Raw genomic sequence first — 24,801 nt, 5'->3', positions numbered from 1 at the left:
GGCCTTCTTGAGAACATTTAGGAGACAAGAGGATCCTATAAAAGGTAATTTCCCGCTTACATTTCGCTAGCACCACTTTTGTTGCAACATGGAGAAATATTTCTCCGTGCTTGTTTTGGCTCTTAGGAGTCCAGGCTAGGTGCATGTTGGGCTGGGCTTTATGGTATCACATCACTGAGCTTCGGAAAGATAAACCCAAAGAGCTAAATTCTCATGTTTTTTGTTTCTATCTTAGCTTCAAGAGCAGATGTCATATGGAAGAAAATAGAGTGTAGAAAGGATCTGCAGGGGAAATCAAAAGATAATACACAGTCAACAAGGTGAGTTTGCTCACTAATGAAGCCATGGCCACAGTAACCTTCCACTGCTCTTAACAAGGTGGAAGAAAGTCTGCTTAACACTTCGCCATATAGCTGCTATTTTTCCTCCTCAGCAGGTTCATTCCTTTAGGGCACAAAGAAAATAGACTTTCACTCTCAAGTATGCCCTAAACTACTTTCCTGCACAAGGGATGTAGAACTCCATAAGTTTGGGGGAAAATATTATACAAAATCTTTTGAAATAATCTAGGATAAAAATAAAGATTTTTTTGATCCACAATTTTTTAAATTATGATGAATTCAAATATTAAATGGAAAGGGGTTACTGTAGTGTTCCTAAGAAATTTCTTATTCTTTTTAATATTCCTAAGGAAGCCTTCATTCATGTATATTCATGATAGAACAGAAGGAAAGATGGCTATCTCTCAATTTCATGTAACAGTATTGAATTCAACAATCTTTAAGAGTTGCCAACTCACAGGTCTTCCTGGCAGAAAATATGCCACTGGGGTTATTATATTCATCTTTGCTCCACCAGACTATTAGTGAAACAGCTCATGCATTTGAAGTTCCTGTTCAGCATATTGTAAGTACTCAATAATGAAAATATTTTAAATTAGTAATCCATAGCTATGAAATGAAAAAATAAAAAATTCTGACAGTGTCTCAGATTTTCCTTATTTTTCCTGATCTTCACAATTTTAAGGAGTATTGGCTAGTATTTTGTAGAATGTTCCCCAGCTTGCATTTGTCTGATTTTTCTCAACATGATGAGAATGGAGTTTTAAAATTTGGGAAGAATACAACAGACAGGAAATAGTCTTCTTCTCATCACATTATATCAAAGGTTATGATATCAATATGATTTACCACTGGTGATATCAAAGTCCATCACTTGGTTAAAGTAATGATTTCCAAGCTTTTCCACTGTACATTGTTATTTTTCTCTTTCTGTGCTCTAATCTCTGGAAGTAACTTACTAAATGTATCCCACACTCAAGAAGGCTGTTGGTGGAGGTGGTACCTACATATATTATTTGTGAGTCTACAAGGAAGATTTGTATCTTATTTCCTGGACTAAGCAGTTTAAACTGGGACCTTGACTGGTTTCCTTGTCTCCATGAGAAGAGGCTTAGTTTTTATGGTTTCCTACTTTCTTGAACCCACAGAATCTCGGTATCCCTCCTGAACCTCCTAAAGATGCCCTCAGTACGATATTCCTGAGAATGTCTGGAGGCAGATCTGGAGAATCTTCCTTCCAAGCCCTTAGTACATCTGAAATTTTAGACCTTTCACTAAAACATTTGGAGATTTTTAGAGATAGGTAGATTTTAATTAACTTGTAGCTGGTGACTCCTCCCTTTCTCTGAACTCAATGTTCAGTCTATATAACACATTCATTCACCAAACCTACTATTTTTTTTAAAGATTTTATTTATTTACTTGATAGATACACAGTGAGAGAGGAAACACAAGCAGGGAGAGTGGGAGAGGAAGAAATCGACTTCCTGCCCAAAAGGGAGCCTGATGCAGGTCTTGATCCCAGTACCCTGGAATCATGAACTGAGCTGAAGGCAGATGCTTAATGACTGAGACATCCAGGTGCCCCCTACTATTTTTGTGAACACCTACTATATTCATGCCACTGTTCTAGGACTTGAGGATATTTCAGAGACTAATACAACCAAGACTGTTGTCCTTTTATTTAATTAGAGAGGAAGATGATCTAATAAGCAAACAAATAAAAATAAAATAGAAATAAAACCCACAGAACTTATCCTTTGGGCTTGAGCCTCAAAAATGCTTGGCACATTATAGGCAGCCAATAAATGTTGAATATTGAGTGTTGAACAGATTAGCTGGTGAACATAAATGCAAGCACGGACACAAATTTCAATTATAAGAGACAACAACATCAAAATTTTCCTGAAATGATGGACATAACTGTCAAGTAGTTGGGAAGCCACATGAGCATTCATATTTGTATTTAAAACAAGCATAATTGGACATAATTTATCAGATAGATTGCCATAAGCACAATTTGCCAATATCTTTGGATTGCCTCACCATTCTGATTTTTCATATAATATTTTGATAAAAGGATCATCCAAAACTGCCAGAAATGGGCCAACTGTGCTTCACAGGACACTTGGGGCCCCCACTAGTGAGACGAGAACGAATTTGGAGTAGCAGCCTAGACCTAGGAAAAACTGATCAAGAAAATGAAGCTAAGGTCAGAAACATGGAAACCAAGGTCAAAAACCTAGATTGGATCCACACTAACGTGCAGTGGTGAAACAAAGAGAGAGGCCCCGATGTGAGGGGGTAGGGTATTAAAACAAACAAGAGGGGAAGATGTCAAAGGATGTCTAGTTATCAGTCAGGGATTGATGAAGCAGGAAATAGAGGAGAAAGAACTAGACAAGAGACCACTTTCCCAGTATCATGATTGGGTTTCAAATAAAATCCTAAATGAAAACTAGAGGAAGAACAAACAGAAGGATGAGTTGGGTCTAATGGAATTTTTACAGAGAATGATTGTAGGGGATTCTGCTGCCTGGGCACTTCCAGGTATGGAACACTCCTCGGGCCACCAGCACGTAAACAGCCTTGAAACACATTGACCATGAGAGTTATGAGCCTCCATGTTTTACTCTCATTGACCTATTAAAGGTTTAATCTAAAGAAGTTCTTCACTATGGGCAATTTGAAGAGGCACAGGCTGACAACGACACTATTAGTCTCCTTTCTCGATTTCCATTTATTTACCCAATATGAAAATTTTAGTATTTGTTATTTAATGTATTCATTCCAGCATTTATTCAGACAACATCTGTGGACCTATTATGTAAACAAAGACTATGTTATCTGTATAATCCTGTTAATAGAACACTCTAGCATATTATATGCTGTGTTTGTGGAAGAACAGCTATTCACATTTTAGCGAAATGCTGAAGCTATGTATATTGGCCATGTGGGAATTATATCTATGATGGACAGAAGCCAAGGGCCAGACTGAGGCAAAACAATCACACATGCATGCACACACACACACACACACACACACACACACATCCCAAATCTGTGAGGGAAATATGAGGAAGTTTGTTTCGTGTAAGCATTGTGTGTGAATATACCTTTGAATTCCAAACAGACTCTAATGGTGTCTGAAACAGTCTATACTGGCATGGGACAAAGTTATTTGTAAAATAACACTTTTTTTTTTTTTTTTGACCACAAAGTGGGCCTTTATTGGGTGCTTATCTTGGGCAAGATACTATGTTAGAAGTTTCCCAATTGCAGTCTTCTTTAGTTTTTACAACCATCCTATCAGATCTAGCTTCAGTCCCTTATCATTAACTAATCTATTTCTTAGAAGAAATCTTCAAGAAATCCCCACAAGTTACAAAAATGCTTAATTTTGCTATGCCATATTCTGATTCAAGTATGCCTTGAGGTCAGTATCCACAATATAATGATTTCTTCAGCTGATTGGCATTTCACCCTCACTGTTTCTCTCCTCTTTCCTTTGTGTGAGCTCGTATCAAGTGGTAACAAACCCAGTTTGAAGGAAAAGAAACAAACATTACTTCTGTTTGAAATGGCTTTGAAAAAAATTAAATCAGGACCAAAAATTGGTCCCTTATGTATAGAAACATTAAGATAAGAAGGCCCTTCTTTTCTGTTGTGGTTTTTTTTTTTATGTTTTATACCACTTCACATTGGAGCACTATACTCTAACTCCATGACTGTCAAGCTACATTATTATTTCCATTTTCCAGATGAGGAAACAGAAGCTTACGACAAACAGAAAGCATGGTGTTTGCCAGGCTAGCAAACAGAGGCAAGGAACCTGTCTACATCCACAGTTTATGGGTATTGTGCACTGCTACTATGATCACTAGTTGAGTTGGAGATGGACTAGAAACAATCTTTTTTCCCAAAGGCCTCTTCTACGATGTCTTTGTTTTTTTTAAACAAGAGAAGAGATGTACTTTATAAGAAAATTGTCAAAAGGAGCAGAAGGACAATCCCAATGTAGAAATGGATTAACGAAGACCTATGGGAAAATTCAGAATGAAAAGGAATGCCATAGAACCTTTGAAAATAGAGGCACTTCCTTGTCATGAGGACATTAAAGGTCTTATCTAGAAATGCCATGGACAATAAACTGAACCACACTCAGATCATTCACCTTGGGAGAATGAGTCAAGCAATGTGTTAACGTTAAGCTTACTTTCAAAAGCTGTGAGGCCGACCTAAGTCTTCACCTCTAGCAATCAGAATTGAGAAGTTAAAAAATTAAATGAAATAGCCGGATGTTGCTTTTAGTGGAATTGATGCCTTTAATTTTTAAATCACTGCTGCTGGAAGAATATACAGAAAAAAAAAATCACTTTTTTATTGACTTGAATTAGATCTCAAAGCAGCTCTGACAGGCTATAACTTACTTAAGAAAATGTAAATGTTTATATGTACTTATATGCAAATGCTGTTAAGGAATCTGGACTGGATCCTTTAGGTTAAAGTTGGTATAAGGGCATCATTTAGAATTTAACAAGAGCAACTTTACCAAGAGTCTATCTTATTTCATTCTGATGTGTCTCTACGTTATCTGATACTTGTCTCTACATTATTAACTTATACGTTGCAAGTCCCCACTCCTTTGAAGAGCCCTAGACTGTTAGCTTTTCGAGAGTGGGAACTGGATCTTGTCCACTTTTATATCAGCACATGATATGGTGCAAGCCACACTGTGAAGTCTTAATGTTAGAATGAGTCTTTGGGGGTTTGCCATTATCATGGAACCTGGACTGAAAGGGCAGAAATTAGAAGAGGAGGAATGACTGGGATTATTACTGTTGAGGAGGGGAAAAAGAATTAAAATTGTTTGGTAATTAGTTAAAAAAGTAAAGACAGAAGGCGCCTGGATGGCTCAGTGGGTTAAAGCCTCTGCCTTTGGCTCAGGTCATGATCCCAGGGTCCTGGGATCGAGCCCCACATCGGGCTCTCTGATCTGCAGGGAGTCTGCTTCCTCCTCTCTCTCTCTCTCTGCCTGCCTCTCTGCCTACTTGGGACTCTGTCAAATAAATAAATAAAATCTTAAAAAAAAATAAAGACAGGAGAGAGAGAGATTGATGTTTATGCCTATGTTTCTTTCTAGGTGACTGTGAGTAGAGATGTAGTTAATCAGTCTCAGGAAAGCGAAGAAAGAAGCAAGTTTGGAGAACAGGGATAATGACTTTTAACACTTAATGGTTTTATGTCTTAGTTCTAGAACTATGCTAGTATTGCCGTCTGAGTAGAAGTTCTGCTTCGCCACACACTACAGCATATCACCAACAGGACTTAAGTAGTTTCTGCATTAACTTTTTATCCTACCTCTTTTCAAAGTCATTCTTTCATAATTAACTAAGTAGTACGTTATTCTTTCAGGATGAGTTATTTTCCTTGCCAAATATATTTTCCTGGAGCAAGTCCTTCCGAGTTATTTATGTAAAATGTGTTTAGCTTCATTGCCATGACTGAAAATAACTTGTTCTCCACCTTCTTAGCAATTTCTCTGAGAAAATGTGCAGCCAAATTCCAGAGAGCATACCAGTCAATTACCTTCAGTGGGTCTTAATTTAGTGACTAAAGTGCTGTGAGGAAGTCATCACTGCTCTCTTCTATTCTTTCCCTAGAGCTGTGGTACAGAGGAGAGGGCAGAAATATGGCAGGGAGACACAACTGTGTTTAAACCCCAACCTTGTCTCATTTACTTAATCTCCATGAGCTTCAATCTTCTATCTGTAATAATACCTTTAATATAAAATATTCATCATGCTGTATAAAGATGAAATGAAATAATGAAGAGGAATTTTCAAATACAGATGTCCAATTACATGCCCGTTCAGTTGCTGCTTATGCTTGTGTTCAAAGATTTTTTTTTCTTATACAAATAAGATGTAAAGTTCAAGACTAACTGTAAAAAGCAAACAGAGAGCCACTAAAATGAAGAGATGGAGAACCTTATGATATTATTTTTTAATGTGGAGGTAGCACTAAGTTTGTAGATTATGGAATATATTATATATATTACATAGATATACATAGATATATTGAATTCTATGGAATTCAAAAATATTTTGACAAACTTAAATAGTGATTTGGAAATAATTTAATAGGGTAAGAAGTAGAGCTGACAGGTGTCATAAGAGGCCTAGGGACTTTTAGTTGACTCTTCAGATCACTGAATAACAATATGGCTACTTAAAAAGGGAATTCAATTCTAATCTGCATCAGTAGAGGTGAAGTGCCCAGAGCAAAAGAGGTAACAGTCCGCCACTGTATTTGTCAGTCATCAGAGATCATCCATGTAGGAAAGAAAGAGAATATGTGCAAAGACTGGTTTGGTAATGAAATATCATAGAAAGGGTAGTTAAATAATTACAGACGCTTAAGACAAATATTAATTTTATCTTCAGTAAAATTTTATCTTTACTTTCTTGTTCCAGTTACCTATTGTAGCATAACAAGTCACCCCAAACTTAGTTTTCTCAGACAACAAACATTTAATTATGCTCATGGATTCTGTAGGTCAGGATTTAGAAAAAGCACAGGAGGAATGCCCTTCTCTTCTCTATAATGTCAGCTGAAATGGTGTCTTAGTTTTTGTCCACACTGCTGGAGCAAAATGCCACAGACTGGGTGACTTATCAACAACAGAAGTTCATTTCTCACAGTTCTGGAGGCAGGAAATCTGAAATCAGGGTGATTGGTTGAGTTCTAGTGAGAACCATCTTTTGGGTTGTGGATGTCTGACTACACATTACATTTTCTATGGCCGAAAACAGAACCAGCTCTCTGGCCTCTTATGAGGGTACACTAATCCCATTTGTGAGGGATCCACTCCCATGACTGAATTACCCCCCAAAGATGACTAGACATGGCTTTGCATGCCTCACGTGCTTGACTATTAGAATACTGGTAAGCCAGATGAGTCACTACCAAGAACATTTATTTATTTAAGTCTGGAGTCTAGACTAGGATGGCAGAAAGACAGAGTCAGCTGTACTGTCAAACATGGCAGCTATGGGCCTCTCCAGCGTAGAGACCTGAGGACAGCCTAACTTCTAACATGGCAGTTCTGGGTTCCAACAGTAAATGCTCCAATGAACAGGGCAGAAGCTTCATGGAGTTTTATGATAGCATTGGAAGTCACAGAGGATCACTTCTGCATAACCAATTGTTTGAAGCTGTCCAAGTCTATTCAAGGGAAGAGATAGAGTTCTCACCTAGCTTAAAACAATTACATGCCCTTTCCAACTGAAAACACTATTACACTTTATCTCTCATATTTAGGTAAAAGGAAGGCAGATTTTGGCTGAAAGTGGAAAAGAGCTTATCTTACATACAGAAGAGTTGAAGAGGGAGATGGAATTTAAGAGTATATGAGGACAAAGATTTCATTACTCTGAGAATCTCAGAAGAGTTGAAAAACTTGGAATTTGAATTACCATGATCACTTGGGGACAGCATTTAAGACAGAAAAATCACATGAAATTATCTTGAAAGTAATTTTCAAAGCATGGATGAGAGGCCAAGTGAGAATAGTTCAGTATTCATAGGTGGTTCATCATCAGGGGGTGGAAAGTGACAAAACAAGGGCATATGTGATATCCAAATTACTTATATTCTAGGCTATGGCCTACATCCAAGAGAGGATGCATGGCAGGTCACTGTATGTAATTATGTTTGAAGATTTCTGGGCAATCATAATTTCTGATATTGAATGATGCCGGCTCATTAATAAGGAAGGGAAAGTGAAATTAGGAGATCATTCTCTTGCCTTTCATAGATGGAGGATAGGGAGGCTCAGCTAACTGATAAAAGGCAGTAGTAGGAGCATCTTTTACTTGCAGCTAAGAATTCATGGATCCAGTTATTAAAAACAAGATCATATCCAAGACAGAAAAGGGAGTGCTATGGGTTACAAGTGAGAAGCAAACAACTGGCCTAAATGAGATGACAGTTCGATGAAGATTTGAGCTATAATTCTAGAGTTGACGCACAAGATCAAGGGTCAAAAAAATCTAGAAACAATAAAGCAAAACTACTAGCTAGCTAAAAACTGAACAGTTAAAATAAATGCATACGCAAGGACGGGCTTTTAGATATTCTGTCATGTATTCGGGCAGGTCCAGGAGCTTAGGTGACAGTAGAGCCCATGGAAATAGGATCTGAAGGGGGTAAGATGAAGAAGAAGTCTCATGTCTTTACCCACTTTTATCCATCCTTTATGCACCTGTTCAGCATGGCTAGCTAAACCTATTGGCCATGTATGAGAGAATGTAGAAAGGAGGCAGACAAATCACACTATTGCCAAACCCATATTATGTTCCATGAATTCATAGTCAAGTATCAGACCAAGGCCAATTATGAATAAGCTGGTTTCCAGAGCAGATACTTGTGAGAAGGGCAGCTGCTAATATTTCAGTCTGGCTTTAAATGTGGATCCGGAACAGGGCAGTGAAGAGAAATGAGGTTGTCTGTAGGCATAGGGGACTTTTGGGCTGAGATGGAGCAGATAAAGGCTTAAAGCGGTGATAGGACACTTAAGGAACATATTCTTTATCTCTCTGATGTGTACTAGGGAATTTTGCAGAAAACTTACAAGTTATCACATGGAATTGTTCTGGAAAAAAAAAAAAGTTCGCATTTTTGAAATACACAGAAAATGCATATTTTTAAAAAAGCTCCAAATAAATATTAGTTCAATAAATTAGCTTTCTGAAGCTGTTTCCTGTTTTCTCCCTGAGCGTTTTCATCTTTTTTAGGCCATGTGTCCTTCATTACACGGGCTACTTGCATCTGGCTTTTGTATTCTGGTTGCTATATTTAGATATTTTAATTGACTCCTTTCACAGGGCAAGGTGTGTGACTCAATCACTACTCCCAAATAGCGCCTTGTTCATTGTAATTTGCTCTTCAGGGTTTAGTGACTGCTTGGTTGGCCATGTTTGCCTGAAACAGACAAGACTACACTTCCCAAATATGAACTGTTAAAGAAGAAAAGCAAATTAATAATGTCTGTTTGCAAGAGTCTGGAGATTAGTGAACAAATAGAATCCAAGCATATTTCAAGTAATAACTAGTAATTTATGAGTTTAATTCCAACAAAATTGACAATATTCTAACTGTGGCTTTGCAAAACATTTTCTTATCCCACCCTCTGAGTTGTTTTTTTTAATTTGTTTTTGTTTTAGTTATGAAAATACCTTCATTTAAGAAGAGTTTTAATTTTCAAAAAGAGGTTAATCAACCTGTTAGTCTGAGTCAATTAATTTAAATTGCTTTTTATTTTACCCTTTGCTAAAACTAGATTCTTTGAATGAAAAGCAAATCTATGGATATCGATGCCTCACAAAAAAAGCATTCTCAACTGCCACAGGTAGGCTAACAAAGTCTAAATTACATAAAAATGTTTTTTTAGTTTGCATAAATACAGATTAATTGAGAACACCTGAGAAAATGGAGATAAGCATATAAAAGCAAATAAAAATTACCTGTAATTGTTTTTTGCATATTATGAATTTTATGTTCTTCCTTTCAGTTACATATATACATGTACATATCACATACATGCATATATATAACATATATGAGATTGTGTATCATTTTTAAACGTAATTTAAATTAATTTAATAAATCATGTAATAGCACATGTATAAATCTTCTTGTAATTGAACTCTTAGTATATTTTCAATTTACCTGGGCCATATCTCCCATTTGGTACTTTAGATACATCCCTAAAAATAAACCTATATTTAAAATATATTAAGTCCATGCGTTTCAAGAATTCTCTCCTCTAGTTTCCTATTGAAATAGGGGTGTTTATAATGGAGAAAAACCTATCTTATCACAGAAAGTTGGTGATAGTTTCCATCTTTGTGCCAGAAAACATAAGGGCATTCTATAAAATTCAGGAGAATGTTCTAAAAGAGAAAAATTTCAACCAGGAGAAAAAAATTCAACCATTAACAACAAACTCCAGCAGAGAATCCAGAGAGGTGTCCATCCAGTGGTTTGAGGTCCAGGGTTGAAGATGACAAATAACACTTCCTCTCAGCCCATTTAGTGAGAAGTGAGGCGCATGGCTACACCTAGTTGCAGGGAAAGTTGGGAAATAGATTTTTGAGCCACTCAGAGCAGTCCTGTGTTCAACCACAACTCTATTACTTATAGAAGAAGGGAGACTAGATTTAGCAATCAATCAAAAGTGCCACTGTACTCTATAATTATTATTCACTGCAGAAAAAGTCATTTTAATGACTACACTTTTGTTCCCTATAATTTAAATACCCCCATTCTCTATATCAAATCAAGTGTCTATAAAAGGCAACTCTACGACTTTCTAGCTATTACAGAATAAACACACAAAGTACACGGACTATGGATTGGGGTGGCAACTTCTGATTATACTGGAGAATTGGTGTTAATATTGACCAACTCAGGGCCTCCAGTTTTGACCTGAGTCATAGAGAGAACCAAATAGTTCTATGACAGCTGTGAGAGAATCCTTACTAGCCTTGGGGCTGGGTTTGTGAAAACCAAATTGAAACAATGTTTTCCCTTTAAATTATAAAAGTATGTAATATACATTAAATTATAAACATTTATATGGAAAATTTAGTATATTAAATTGTAAATATAAATATATAATGTGTATTAAGTGTACATGTAACATACATGAAATCATTTAATTATATAATTTAATTTATACATAATTTAATAAATAATTACATACATAATTTTATAAAAGAATGATCTCTAGGAGATACATAGATATGCATAGATATCCTAGAGATCTTTTTTCCCTATGTAGTTCCTTTTTAATTCATCCTGATATTGTTAGATGGCTGAAATAGCTTCTTGATTTTTTTTCTAAAAATACTGACTAGAAGTTTTAGAAGTTTTCTTCTGTCCTCTGAATTTTCTTACATACTCAGGAATCTACTTTTAATTTCCTCATCTTGTTGTGGGTTCTTTTCCTTTTTCATGCTCTCAGCTTTTCTCAAATGTCTAATTACTTCTATTTTTCTTATTGTTTCTTACTGTTTTTCCATTTGCATCTAAGAATGAGAGGTTAGACAAGTGACCAAGGCAGTACCTTAGAAAGATTGATGCCTGAAGGTCTTTGCTTCAGTGTGAATTGTGGAGATTAAAACATTCTACTTGGCCTTCCTAAAGACCAGTAGGACTGGTGGTTTTCCTCTTTGGTGTGAAAACAAACTCTACCCCATTTACTCCATTTTTAGAGCAGAAACTTCTAATTTTTACTTTGGAGAAAATGTCTGGTTATGGGCCACTGAATGCATGTTGGTGGGAGGGAAGTGAGGGATTACTTATACTATATGGAAACTTTTTATTACGTCCACAGTGAGGTCCATTTTTATTCCAAATCTCTTTCCTACCCACCTTTCTTTGTTCTGGGCTTCTTATTCTAACCATTTCAATCTCTCATCCATGCCCATCAAGACCAAGCATATGAACATCCTTCATGTTTTTATACAGTGCTTCACCAGTGTCTCCAATCTGCTGTCCTTCTTTCAAAAATGTATTTAATATTGTTGATTATGAGATTTAGGCCTTTTATTTCTTTCATATAATTTTAAGGTACTTTAGGAGGGTGAAATGATTAATTCATGGACCAACTCTACCATCTTGAATCAGCTTCATATTTGCATACACCTAAAGTATTATTATACATACCATTTTGAAATGTTCGCTTTTGCTCAAATAGGTATTAAAAAGATGCCTTATTCATGAAATACCTTCCTGTAACAGTATTTTAATAGTTATATGAAACAACATTTAATGGATGCATGCCAATTAATGCACTTATTTCCTCATTTTCCCCATTTTTAAATAGTAACCAATATATTCCCTTGTACTTAAGTCTTTATCCCTGTCAATGATTATGTTCAGGATAAATGTCTGGGATTCAATAACATACTGAATAAAAATGCAGATTCAAACACTGATTAGCTGCCAATGGGCATATCTAAAGTTGTGAAAGTTTATATTTCTTTTTTTTAAGGATTTATTTATTTATTTATTTTAGGGTGAGGGTTGGGGAGAGGAAGAAACAGTCTTAAACAAACTCCATGCTGAGTGCAGAGTCTGATGCAGGGCTCCATACCACAACCCTAAGACCACCACCTGAATGAAACCAAGAGTCAGACACTCAATGGACTACACCACCCAGGCACTCTGACAATTTGTAGTTCTATCACAAGTGAAAAAGAATACCCATTCTCTGGGTTTTATTATTTCCAAGATGGACCAATAGATAGTAATTAAATGGAGTTTAGCATTGTTTAATTTGCATATCTTTGGTGACTGCACAGATTCAAGATAATTATATATTTTTTTAATCAGTTGTCACTTTTGTTGAATGTAAATTATCTGTCCACACTCTTTGCCCATATTTCTATTGACTTTTTGTCATATTTCTCATTGATTTCAAACACAGGGAAGATGTAAAGCTTTATCTTTGATTTTTAAAATATTTTCCCAAGTTTATTTTTAATATTCTTGTTGGTTTTGTTGATTTACTGATCAAACGTTATGTTATAGAGAAACAAAATCTATCATCTTGTTCCTACATTTTATCTCCAGTAGTATCATGTTTTAAAGTGTGTCTGTCTCTAAATTACATAGCCACTTTTACCTTTACAGTATTTTTTATTTATCAATATTCTAGTACCTATTCAATCTACAATCTAACTTGGTAGACATATGAACAAGGATTTACCTTAAAATTTTTTTGCCATATTTTTAGCCAAATGGTCTCCAAACTATTTGTGAAATAACACAGATTTTACATATTGATTCAAATGCCAAGCATGTTATAAACATAAATATGGGGGGAGTTGGCACTTATTCTTTTCTATTCCATTTCAGTTGTATCTTATGTGCGTGTGCATTATCTTTCCTCACCCTAGAATGAGGCAACATGTGGTTATGCTCAATTTTTTAAAAATAGGTATAGGAAATGAAGGAATCCTTGGTGTGGATCACTTTCTAGCTCTGTGGCAACTGGCTACTTTTCTCAGTTATTCAGCAAGTGAATGTGCACAATACCCATCCAAAATTTCAGGATCTAAAAGGCTTCCTATCTTTCATACCAACTTACTGATTTTCTGCTACTTGGAGCATATGGATTTTAGGAAAACTAAAGCTAAATAATTCTCATGCATGCCCAAGTTTGAGATCCATTGATTTATATCATATCCTTGTAAGTATGAAATTTCCAATAAACCTTTTTATTGAACCAAAAATAAAATATACTAAAAATCATCATGGTAATGACACATGACAAAATAATTATATGTAACACATTCATTCTTCTTTTTTTTAATATTTTATTTATTTGACAGAGAGAAATCACAACTAGGCAGAGAGGCAGGCAGAGAGAGAGGAGGAAACAGGCTCCCCACCAAGCAGAGAGCCCAATTCGGGGCTCAATCCCAGGACTCTGGGATCATGACCCGAGCTGAAGGCAGAGGCTTTAAGCCACTGAGCCACCCAGGTGCCCTAAGTAACACATTCATTCTTAATATTCTTATGAACCACATGGATATGTTAGCAATGTTTACCAGGATATAACAGTGATTGGCAATGGTCAAACTAGAATTATAGACCAAGCTACACCTCATCGCTTTGTATAAATAAGGACCATGATATTTTACGATATTTTACTTCTAACTGTATCTCAAAGATAGGCCAAAAGTTTCGAAATTTTTTAATGTTACTCTCCCTTCAATCTCTTTTTTTTTTTTTTTTGAAAGAGATGTGTTTCATTAAATTGTTTTGACCATGAGTCAGAAGATGTCTCCTGGCCTACGCCACCAAGTAGTTATTCACATATGGAGAGAGTTGAGATGACTCTGACCTCCAACACTTTGCTTAGGAACCAACTTCCCAGAAATTTAATGTGTGAATTCTATGGTTTCAATTTTCCTACATTATAGGTATCAGCTCAAGCTGGCAACTGCAGTCTTTGAGGTCAGCAGACAGTATTAATAGGCATGCCGTTAGTATTGCAGCTGTGTTAATGTGAAGTTTGAACCCACTGATTTAAAAAAAAAAAAAAAAGGCAAAAAGTATGTGAAACTTTCTGTAACTCCTCACAGTGTGAAGTTTTACTCAGATTTTCAGAACTGACTTCCTCCTCTACCCCACTCTCATTCACACTGGGTTTGGTTTTTTTTTTTTTATTCATATTTTAAAAATTGCAGGAATCTATTGTTAAACATTTATAAGAATTTCTTTTACTTTTTTAAGACATTCAAGTAGTGGTGCCTTTTGAAATATCATCATACAGAGTTCCCTTTGGGAAACCATTAAGTCAAAAAATTTACTTTCTTTTCCCTAAGGTAATACAGTGGTTTATCATTCACTTTCTAAATTCCTTAATTTGGTTCCCAAGAAGTAACCATTTTATGTGCATTGTCAAATATCTGATGAGAATCTACTTATTCTAAAGTTGTTAGAATAGTTCTCAAAATTCCTAGAGGGCTTAAGTTTTGAAGGCTTTCTTAAGTGACTTCTTCAAAACTTGTGTTTCTCTTTGGAATACAGGGAGAGCAACTGTGGATGGAATGGGCTTGAGTTTTTATGGTTACAGATTAGTCTTAAACCCTAAATCCACCTCAGTTTAGTTTTTTAAAAATACTAGGGAAAACAAACATAAAGAGAGCATGTATTCCAAGAACAACTGTTATTTTACCTTTTTAAATTATATGCCCTTTACAAGCTTTAGGCAGGCACTTCAGAGCCCGTGGAAAAACAATGTGACAAAGTATGGGCTTTGGAGCTGAGAGGGAAATGACTGTTTTACCAGGTATCAACTCTATCTGCTGGAACATACCACCTCGTGAACTTTCATAACTACTGATTCTCTCAGCTCTACTGCCAAATATTTTGATTAAATTGCTCTGAGCTAGATTCTAGGCATCCATAGTTTGTAAAGCTCCACAGGTGATTCCAATGAGCAGCCACCATTCAGAATCGCTGCACAAAACATCAGTCTTGCACCTTCACGGGCTTCAGGAATACCTGTGGAGATTTTCCAAATTTTATATGCCTGGCTTTTAACCATGGATGACTCTGATTTGACAGAATGGGACAGATTATCCTTGGAAATTTCAGGAATATTTGTTTGGTGTCACTATTTTAGAATGTCTAAAATCTTAGAGCTGTACCTTAGTGCTGCCTCAGTTTCATAATGGCTTCTAAGTGGCTTCTCCATTTTCTCAGTTGATGACAACAATTTTGTGAAGTAGATACGTCAAAAACTGTCACCCCTACTTGACAGATCAAAATACTTGAGTTTAGAAAAACTAGGTAGGCTTACCGATAACACTGAGTAAATGACAATGATTACAGTCATGCTTGGGTTGTGTAATGACAGCAATAATCATTATAATTTATCAAGAGCTTACTATTGTTATTCTGCAAAGAGATTTACATTAATTTTTGTATTAATTAACTGACTTATGTCAGTTATTGCTTCCCTCCTTTTCTTTTCTAACCAAGGAAATGCCAGAGAACAGAATCATTTTATTCAAATGTGGTGGTAACCCAGCTAAGGCTATATGGAACACTGATAATTATACTGTGTAATTTCTGCTATTTGCTTACTGATTGGAAGTCCCCTCTCATATAAGGGGCCCTTCCAATAATGAAAAGAAGGCTTCTAAAGAAAGTGTGTCAGGAATATTGTTCATATCCACTGACTAGTGATCAAGTCACCTGAATCAAATCCAACACATTACACCTTTTTAGTCATGACAGAAGAACATTGTTTTGAATATGACTAAAATTGTGAAATATATTTTCAAATAGGAAACATGTTCAAAGGTTAATATCTTAAAATTCATTAATTGATCATTTTTAGGAACATAATAGAAATTTGGAGGATCTCAAAAGCTATTCCTTTCAAAACCAGGTCTCAGGGTTTGTTTGTGTAAAACTTCAAATAACAAATGTAATTATAGAGACTATGGAGAAATGTGTTGAAAACAGTATTATGATCTTCCAGAAAACTTTTCCACACCAAAATACTCCAGTGGTTTTAGTTTTTCTTTTCTTTTCTTTCTTCTTCTTTTATTTTACAGTGAAGGTAAATAAGTTTTTCTTCAACATAATACATTTAAAAACATTCAAAGCATTTTCATCCCCTCTAACACTATAATTGGTGAGAACACAATTGGTTGACTTCCTGTTCATATTAAACTTCCATTGATTATTTTTTTCTTACCTACACACTTCTTTAGGGAAAGAATCAGACTGAAAATTTTATCATTTCAATATTTATCAGAGATTATTTTCTGTGTTAGTCTAGTCAGAATTTCCCCCTCTGCTTCGATTCTTTCCTTGTCTTTTTCAAAGCCTGTGTTTAGACTGAGAAGAGTAAACATTAATATTAGCCCTCAGTTGAGGAGAGAGAGGAAATAAAAAAGTGATTTTTATGACATTTCTCAAGATTTATAAGATTCAGTACATATTCCTCTTGTTTAGGGCAAAATTATGAGACTATTGCTTCATGTAATTTCTCTTTTACAATGCCAACTCTATGTTATTTGACAAGATGACAATTTCTGCCTAGCTGGACTTCTAAGATGTGCTAGACATGTTTATCTCATTTTGATGCTTTTATTATAAACTATATTTCAACAACATAGGTCAAATTTTCCAAGATCCTATCTTACAAAAGACAGAATTCCAATAATTACTTACCGTTTTCTATTGTTTCTGATTATGAAATGACTGCTGTCTGCCTGTGGACCAGACATTACCCAAGAGAAAAACCATCACTGGAATTATGGATTTTTAATTTTAAAGAACACTAAGTAACATTTATACCAACACTTTCCTTGCAGAATTGTATTAATTAACATCCAAAGAGGTGAAGTGATTTGCCCAAATCTGAGAAGCTAGGTCATAGTTCTAAGGTGATATAAACTAAGGAAATTGTTCTCATCAATTGGATAGATTCATGTTCTATTAATTGCCACCTCACATTTAGTTATAAAGTCCTTGAGCAGTATTAACCCTGAGGAGGTTCATGTTTGAATTACATGAAATACTGTGTATATGTAAGCATTTACAATACAGTGTGTTTTCTATGAAAGTATTAGAAATAAGACATTAAGGCAAAAGGTAGAAAAGATGACTTCTAACTAAAGAGTCACAGAAGAATTTTCAGAAAGGATGTTGCTTGATCTGCATTTTGAAAGAGAAACAATTGCAAACATAAATAAATAGCTTCTAAAGGTAAAGGGAGTATCATATGCAAAGATATACCTCTTTAAAGAACAAGAAACAATTCTCTGGCTAGAATGTAAATTTTTTAAGGAGGGGAAGAGCATCAAGAGATTAAGATGAAGACAAGCAGATATCAGAGACCCTACATATCATGCAAAGAGGTTTGGAAAGTAGCCTTTGTCTCACATGGAACCAGAGGTCAAATGATCAGATTAGAAATTTTACTCCAGGTTTTCTCTTCTCTCTCACCTTATAGCCTCTGAGTATCTCATGTTCAGCTACATGTGGATGCCTACAAATGTGTATGCCTAGTCATGGCCTCTCTTCTGAATTCCATGATTATTGAGCCTTTCCCTGGAGAGCTGCTGATTAAAGCATAGATTAAATATTAATAATGCTGCATGTATTATATTATCTCCCAACTTTCTTCTTATGAGCTGTTCCTGATATGTGTTAATGATAACAGTAGTGGAAAGTTGTCGTTTTTTGTTTTTTTTTTAATTTCTCCAACTAGCCAGACAGCATTCGGGATACAATAAGAGAGACCAAATTCTTCTGAAGAATTTCCTCTTAACCTACATAAAAAGATGGTACTGGCCTTCTGCTCGTATATATTTTTCTAAATAAATACTCTGTTAGAAAGAAATATCTCTTACATATCATGCATATTGTGTTTTGTGTAGTAAATCAATAGGATGTTCTCTTCAGTGCTATTGTTTTATCTAATTTCCAAGGGCAATGAGAACTTGTCACCGTAAAAAACCAAGAAACAAAAAGATTTATGCATGCCCCTCATCTCTGAGATCCCAAAGAATCCTATTTATTAAATGAGTTAGAGTCTTATATATCATCTGCCTGGTCACTTTTGTGGACACTGGGCCCAGTTACTACAGTGTGAAATGGATGGGTGATGAAAAATGAATCCAGTGCCCTAAAAAATAATCTTTGGAGAAAGCAGTATTTGAAAAAAAACAATCTAGTTAAGATACACACTTAACCAACTGAGCCACCCAGGCGTCCCAAGTTAAGATACACACTTTCGTATGAATAGAGAGTAAGGGAATTTGGGTGCCATTGCCCACAGATACTGGAGAATTACTGTTCTTTACCATGTCATGATGATCAAATGTGGGAGAAGCTAAGAGTTAAGTTTATATATGGCACTCAGTGTATTGAACAAATGCTACTCTCATTACAATGCAGTCTACCTGCAGTTGAATCTCAGCTCTGGTCTTCATAGTTATTTATGGTTTTTCTCACCTACTAGATGATAATGAAAAAAAAAAAAGATTTTGGGAGGATTAGATGAAATTTCTCATTTAAATTAGTCAGCACATTTCATTGCATGTGTTCAAGAGAATATAATTCCCCTTTATTTTCCATACTCTGTTGGGAATCACTGAAGCAACACATTAAATATAAATATAATTGTTGTAGTTGTAGGAATTAAAAGTATCTTCCGAGCTATATTATAGACATACAGAGAATAGTTTAAAGGAACTCTACAGGGACATTTCCCACCAGAGAGGTAACATAAAGATCATTCTAAGGAAATGAATGGATGTTTTAAACTGTTTTTTGTTTGTTTGTTTTGTTTTTTTTTTATAAATAGTTTGTAAATGGTAGTTTTGTTTGTCATGTATAGTTTTAAGAAAACAAAAGAATATTAGTCATTTGTTTGTCTTTTTTCTTCCATAATAAAAATGTATTCGTTTATACTGCTATTTATGCATATGTAATAAGCCTGACAATCTACCCATAATATGAATTTAAACATATTGAAATCCAAATGAAATGCAAATGAGTTATTTCAGAAATGAGGCATGATTTAAACATGTCAAACTCATTGATTTAGGTTGATGTTTTAGAAAATAAAATGTGAGACAAATAATAAAAAATAATTTATTCCATTGGCTATAAGAATGCACTAGGCAAAATCAGAGTGATATCTATCATATACATACTTATAACATTATATAAACATATTAGGACAAATTATAGGACATCATTCCAATAATATTTCTTTCTAAGAGAGAAAGAATTTCCCACCATTTTGTTCTTGTGCTTATTGATTTCCTGCTGCTTCCCATGAATGTATTGGTGGTGACAAGATGGATGGTGGTGATATACTTATCCATGTGCCATAGCTGTCCCTTTTACAAAGTGGAAATGTAATCTACTTATGTAATGTTGCAGACCATATTCTCCCTCTGAAACCAATTCAGAATTCGTCTTGTTATCTTCTGGGCAAGTGAGAGGATATTTAAGAATGAAGTGTATCCCAAAGAGAAAATAAGAATAAACTACACTATTTTCAAACTGATTCCTTCATGATTCATAACACAAGAATATATTTTGTTCATACTCATACAGATAAATTAACAATGACACTATTATACCATTTCCAGTACACTGTTACATAAATGGATTTTGCATAATTTATGCAAATATATTGCTATATATTCAGCTGAACTATTAAATCATTTCATTTCCAAATATCTATTCAAGTGAACTAATGAAATTGTAGAACAGAGTCAAATAATAAAAGGCTACAGAGACAGCTGTCAATATTATTCCACTCTGACTCATTCCTTACTTATATTTTACATTTATACTTACTTATATATTTACATTTTCCTTGATATTTAGGTATTGGAAACAATGGTAAAGCCATTTCATACAACTTCTGGATCCAAGAAATAAGTGTAGAAAAGTGAGTAATTTTGAATCAGATGTACCTGAAATTATGACATAATAATTTAGTTTTCCAATTCATCATCTCTCGTTCTTTTCCCTTTTCCATCCTGAACAAATCCAGCTGCTATTTCTGGTTTCTATATTTTCTTAATAATCTGCCACTCTCCCTTTCACCCAGTGTTGAAGCCTAGTGATATCACTTATTCTATTTCTTCTTCATGTCCCATGACAAATGTCATCAATTTTTGTCAGTTTTTCTTTTTCAATCTCCCACAAACATCCTTGCTCCATATTCTTAGCTGCCAACATATTTCAAATTTAAACTCTCATTTGTGACTAGCTAGACTATTGTAATATTGCCAATGACTTCCCTATCACCAGTCTCTCGCCCACTCTATCTGGCATCCTGAGACCTCAAGTACTGCTTTGATTGCAAACTTCCTCTGCTAAAAACCTTTCAGTGTCTCTCAGATGACTGCCTGATCATTTCACATTTAAGATGAATAAAACTATGACCCTAGTTTAGATTCAAATTTGTGCTTTATATCTCACTGTTCCATAAACCTAGGCAAGCCATTACATTCTCTATCATTCATTATCCTCTGATGGTATCATTATACATTTGGTTTTGCCATATCTCTACAAAGAATATTCTACCCATAACCTCGACCTGTGAAAACCCTACGTATAAGACCCCTTCCTTAAGCAATCTTTCAATATTTCTCTAATAGTTTTATTGTACTCCAGCACTTATCTTAGCTGTTTCTTATTCTACTCAATTATGTAAGTTGTGTTTTGTCACTATGAGGACAGAATTAATGTGTCAATTTTTGCCCTTAATATTATTTTTATAACCATTATGTAGTAAACTTTCATATAAATGTACAAATAGCCATTTTATATATGTACATATGTGTATGTATACATATATATATATATGCACACACATCTCTTTACACACACACACACACACAAATTTCTCTCATCACTACTTGTACTCTCCCTCCAAGCTTATGAACCTTGGGCTTAAGGCAAAAATCCTATAATGTTCATCTTGTTAGAATATGAGATCCCTCATTAACCCAGAGTATTAAATGAAACAGTTGAGTTAGTAACCAAATCGACAAAGAACCAGTTGAATATATGTATGATTAGGGACTTTATCATTTTGTTCTTAGATTAATTATATGGTTAATTATACTAGAACATGTGCTTAATTTAAACTAGTTTTTCCCTTAGATTTTGGTCCTTGCTATCTGGTTTTATATGCTTTCTCTTTAAAAATAAGAATTGTATTTTACAAGTCTGACTGTACCAAAATAAGAATTATAATAACCAATGGAAACTGAGAATGAAGAACTTGGCCCAAACAAAAAGAATGAATTTTAAATGAAAATGACATGTATGATACACCAGCAGCTTCTCTGAGTAAGAATGAACTGACAGGATTTTTCAGCACCACTGTGTAAAGCTATGAGTTCACATATTCTATTCAAAGTACTTGAAGTCACTGTAAAACAGATGAACCTTTTTTCTCTATCATCTGTTTATTGTTTTGAAGAGAACTAATCCACAAGTAAAAGAGCTCAGGAAAATTAACTAACAACCAATGCACATGTTTATAAACTAACTTTGTCACTTTAAATGTTTCCCCAATACTAATTTCCTTATTTAAGTTGAAGATTTGAGTTCATTTGTTTAAATGCCTTCCTCTCCATTTTTCATTAAATTTACTAAGGAAATGGGTGAAAAATGTCTGTAACAACATTGGAAGTGAAGAAAAGCTGGCATCACCAAGCTGATGATTTTCTGTAAGAAACTTATGAGGCCAGATTAAAGGAAATAAAAACTACTGGAGTAAGGAAACCAAAAGATTTTCTGGGAAATTAGTGGGCAGAATCCCCAGCAAAACATCCCTCAGGCCTATGGGAAAGGGTAGGATATGGAGGCAGTGAGGTGACCGGAAGTGAGAAAGACAGGGATCTCAATGTATATAGAACTTGGCACACTAAAAGCAAGAAAAGGAAGATATTTATCATCCTTCCTACATGAATGTGTTTGGTAGTACCAGACATACCTTCTCCCTGTTTGAATTCTACCTCACAGAGTCTAAACACAAAGAGCTGTCCTAATGTAGGTGGAGCATTCTCTAGGTTGACTGCCCTTCAGGATGGACACCATAGTTCTTGAATCACATCTATCTTCTTTCTTACTTTTCTCCTTTGTTTCACTAATGCACATGCTTAAGAAACTTCCTATGAAGTACTTAGAAGGTATTTTTCCTCAATTCTTGCTTGCCTGAATACCTTTAAAATTCTTTGGCCTAGTATATTGAAATAACTTTCTCTTAAGACTTGAAGGCTTGATTTTAGTTCCTCTAGTATACATCGTACTATTGGTAAAAAAATAACAATCTCTCTCTACTTCTAGTCTCTTGTGGCAAACAGGCTTTGTTTTCCCCTCACTTTTTTCAAAGATATTTTCTCTTTTAGATTTGTTTTTTCTGTCTCTAATACTCACAGTGATGTGTTCAGTTGCTTCTCTTTTTCATTCATTAGGCTAAATACTCAGTGGCCTCTTTTGAATCTTAAAACTATGTCCTTCAACTTTGAGAAATTTCTTATATTTTAGTTTTTATAAAAATTTTCCTCCTCAGTGTTAAGTGTTATCTCTATTCAATTCTTTCTGCAATTTATTAAAGTTAGAGCTTGTGGATTGATCTCAAGTTTATCTCTTTTCTCTCATACTTCTTGCCCCCTCTTTTTTTGTTGTATTATATGAAAAAAAATTCTTCAACTTTATCTTCTGAACATTCTATTGAATATTTATTTTATAGTCACATTTTAATTTCTAAGAGTTCTTCTTTGTTCTCTTATTGTTTATTGATTCCTTCACCAATTCTGATGTGTTGGAGGAGTGGGGAGATTTCTCCAGATTATCAAGCAATTCTCTGATGTCTACTGGGTACCCTACCATTCAACTCAATGCTGACACTAATTGGAGAAGAAAGAGAACTTCAGCTACTTCCATTTTGATCTCAGTCTGCATTTTCAGGTTAAGTTCTTTCCAGCTTAACTCTTAACTCAGGCAAAAGATCTAGCAGGCAAAACATCCCATGATGGAACTATATCCTCTAGCAATAAGGAGTGCCCTCACACCAGCAAGACTTTAAATGATTGACCCCAAGACAGTGATCAATCAACCTGAATTTTACTGCCCACCTGCATGTACCCGCTGAACTTTGTCCCACATCTTCCTAATATAAAACTAGTAGTATTGGGGTGCCTAGTGGCTCAGTTGGTTAAACGTCTGCCTTTGGCTCAGGTCATGATCCCAGGGTCCTGGGATCAAGCCCCACATCAGCTCCCTGCTCAGTGGGAAGTCTGCTTCTCCCTCTCCCACCCCTGCTCAAGCTCACTCTCCCTATTTTCCTTTATCTCAAATAAATAAATAAAATTTTTAAAAAATAAAAATAAATAACACAAAGTATTTTCAGCACTTTGGAGTTAGTCTTTGAGACATTAGTCGACTATCTTCTTGATGTTGGCCTCGCTGAAATAAATTCCTTTCTAGTTTCACCACCACTAGTCTATCTGCCTGTGGACTTTGTCAGCAACACATAACCAAACCTGGTGTGTTTGGGACTGATAGAACAGGTAGTTGGACATGAACTGGAGATAAAGGAGGTGATAAATAGGTAACACATTAGAAGCTGAGGGCACAAATTCTGACTTTGTGGCTTTTAACATCTTGGCCTTAGGTCTTCCAATACTCCAGAGTTGACAAACAAGAGCCATAGGTGCTGAAATGGGCTCTTCTCTTCAACCTCAGCCCCAGGGTAACCTATAACTTCATTATAATATATTTACAATGTGGTTTTGACTTCTCGATGAGGGAGGATGGCCATGAGAGTTCCAGCAAGAATCTTGTGGGGCCAAAACTCCCCCTCCCAACTGGTAGGAGGAGCCCCTTAGATGATTGGAAACAACCTCAGTCAGACCCATAAGCTATGTAAACATAAGGAAATACAGGGGTACCTGGGTGGCTCAGTGGGTTAAGCGTCTCACTTTTAGTATGGCTCAAGTCATGACCTCAGGGTTTTGGGATGGAGGCCTACATCAGGTTCTGTGCTCAGTGCAGAGTCTGCTTGTCCCTCTTCCTCTGCTCCTTCCCTTGAGCTGTCTCTCATTCTTTCTCTTAAATAAATAAATATAATCTTTAAAAAAAAAAAAAGAGGCAATAAGAAGAAAAAGAAAAGACACCCCTAAACCAGTTGATACCTTGGGCCCACTCAATCCACCTTCTTGAGAATGTCCTTAATAAACTGCTTTGTGCTTGCTGCCTTCCTTCTGTCTGTCTTTATTTGAGGGTGGATCCTCACATAAATCTCTTTCAGGAAATCCAAGAACTGAAACCTCCTCCACTCACACAATGCACACTCTCCCACCAGTAACAGGAGCCCCTAGAG

This window comes from Mustela putorius, unplaced genomic scaffold (assembly GCF_011764305.1).
Source record: "Mustela putorius furo isolate JIRA1106 unplaced genomic scaffold, ASM1176430v1.1 tig00000281_pilon_pilon_pilon, whole genome shotgun sequence".
Taxonomy (NCBI): domain Eukaryota; kingdom Metazoa; phylum Chordata; class Mammalia; order Carnivora; family Mustelidae; genus Mustela; species Mustela putorius.
This window is presented reverse-complemented; position numbering follows the sequence as displayed.